Source organism: Chrysochloris asiatica, unplaced genomic scaffold (assembly GCF_000296735.1).
Source record: "Chrysochloris asiatica unplaced genomic scaffold, ChrAsi1.0 scaffold00009, whole genome shotgun sequence".
Classification (NCBI taxonomy): Eukaryota; Metazoa; Chordata; class Mammalia; order Afrosoricida; family Chrysochloridae; genus Chrysochloris; species Chrysochloris asiatica.
This window is the reverse complement of record NW_006408527.1, coordinates 8,781,718-8,784,273: the sequence shown is the minus strand read 5'-3', so window position 1 is coordinate 8,784,273 and position 2,556 is coordinate 8,781,718. Positions and strand designations below refer to the sequence as shown.

The 2,556-nt window shown below is 38.5% G+C and overlaps 1 protein-coding gene across 2 annotated transcripts in view; it reads right to left on the bottom strand.

Moving 5' to 3' along the window:
* KCNH1 (potassium voltage-gated channel, subfamily H (eag-related), member 1) overlaps positions 1-2,556 on the bottom strand; it is a 676,883-nt gene that overhangs the window by 255,500 nt on the left and 418,827 nt on the right. The gene's annotated exons all lie outside the window — the stretch shown is intronic.

Genomic DNA, 2,556 nt, shown 5'->3' with positions numbered 1-2,556 from the left:
TGAGGGTTGGAAATGTAAAAGTAGAGGTTTTGTAGCAAAAGGAGGGGAGTGATTGACTTTGCAGTCCAGGAGCAGAGGTCCCTGGGACCATCAAGGAAGAAAAGCAGAGTGCAAGACCCTACCCTGAGAAACAGTGATGCCAGCGATGGAGGCATAGGTGATGACATGGAGAGATGGAGGGGTGGGAACTCTAGACCCAGAGAGGGAGAGGGACTGTGTGCTGAAGACTGGGAGGCAGGCTTGCAGGGTATACTCTCTGGTTGGTTGATGATGCATGGCAATGAAATGATATACGATAGGATGAATGTAAAGCTAATGTTCTCCCATGTACACTATCACATAATTCATAATAAAACATTAAAAAAAAAAAATCCTAGCCAACAGAATCCAACAGCACATCAAGAAAATAATACATCAAGACCAAGTGGTATTCATATCCGGGATGCAAGGATGGTTCAACATCAGAAAAACAATCAAGGTAATCTACCACATAAATAAGAAAAAAGAAAAGAACCACATGATCCTATAAATTGATGCAGAAAAGGCATTTAACAAAATTCAGCATCCATTCCTAATAATAAAAAAAAATTCAACAAAGTAGGAATTGAAGAAAATTCCTCAACATAAGTAAGAGAATATATACAAAACCAACAGCTTATATTACTCTCAATGGAGAGAAACTGAAAGCCTTCCCCCTGCGAACATGAACCAGACAAGGATGCCCTTTGTCACCACTCCTATTCAATATTGTGCTGGAAGTCTTAGCCTGAGTTATATGTCAAAGAAAGGGAAATTAAAGACATCCAAATTGGTAGCATAATGGTTACAAATCAGGCTGCGAACCTCAGGGTCAGCAGTTCGAAACTACCAGCGGCTCTGCTGGAGAAAGATGAGGCTTTCTGCTCCCGTAAAGATTTACAACCTCAGAAACCCTGTGCAGGGTAGCTATGAGTCAGAACTGACTCCACAGCACATAACAACAACAACAACAAATTGGCAAAGAAGAAGTAAAACTCTGTTTGATGATGATATGATCTTATACAGAAACCTCCCCCCCCCCCCAAAGACTCAGGAAAAAGATACTAGACCTCATTGAAAGATTCAACAAAGTGGCAGGGTATAAGATCAACATACAAAAATCAGTTGGGTTTCTCTACAGTAACAATGATAGCACTGAAAAGGACATTAGGAAAGTAATACCATTTAAAATAGCTGCCCAAAGGATGAAATATTCAGGAATAAATGTGTCCAGAGTAACAAATACAGAGACAACTACAAACCACTATTACAAGAAACCAAAAGAGACTTACAAAAATGGAAGAATATACCATGCTTCTGGATAGGAAGACTTAACATTGTGAAAATGTCAATATTGCCCAAAGCAATTTACACATATAATGCAATCCCAATCCAGATTCCAAGGACATTCTTCAAAGATATGGAAAAAAACAATCACAAACTATATGGAAAGGAAAGAGACCCGGATAAGCAAAGCACTGCTTAAGAAGAATAAGGTTGGAAGCCTCTTACTCCGTGATTTCAAAATGTACTACACAGCTACAGTGGTTAAAGCAGCCTGGTACTGGAACTATCAAAGATACATTGATCAATGGAACAAAATCAATAATCCAGAAATTAACCCATCCACATATACCCAAGTGATTTTCGACAAAGTGCCTAAGTATACTGCATGAAGAGGAGATACTCTCTTCAACAGATGGTACTGGCAGAACTGGAAAGTGATATACAAAATATCGAAACAAGACCTTTACCTCACCCCTTCTGCAAAAACCAACTCAGCAGGAATTAAAGGCCTAAATATGAATCCCAGAATTATAAAGGTTATGAATGAAAAAATAGGGACAAATGTGATGGCTCTAATTTAGGGCATACACAGACTACCAAATATTTTGAAAATTACACAAACAAAAGTAGACAAAATAGATGATTGCAACATACTAAAAATTAAAAGCTTATGTGCATCAAAAGACTTCACCAAAAGAGTAAAAGGGGGCCCACATAATGGGAAAAAATCTTTTGCAATGACACATGAGACAAGGGACTCATGCCTGAAATATATAGGAAACTACAACACCTATACAAGAAAAAGACAAATAACCCAATTAAACAATGGGCACAGGACACAAACAGACACTTCACCAAGGAAGAGATCAGGGCAGCCAACAATAATATGAAGAAATGTTCATGATCACTAGCCATTAGACAGATGCAAATCAAAACAACAATAAGATATCATCTAACACCAGCAATAACAACAAAGATAAAAAGTAAAGGACAGTAAATGCTGGTGAGGATGTGGAGAGACTGGGACCCTCCTACATTGTTGGTGGGATTGCAAAATGATCCAACCACTCTGGAAAACAATATGGCGCTTCCTCAGAAGGTTGTGAATAGAGACACCCTATAATCCAGCAATTCCTCTACTTGGTATTTATCCACAAGAAATCTGAACCATAAAACAAGTATATATATGCACACCGATGTTCACAGTAGCACTATTTACAATAGCAAAAAGATGGAGACAGCCTAAGTGCC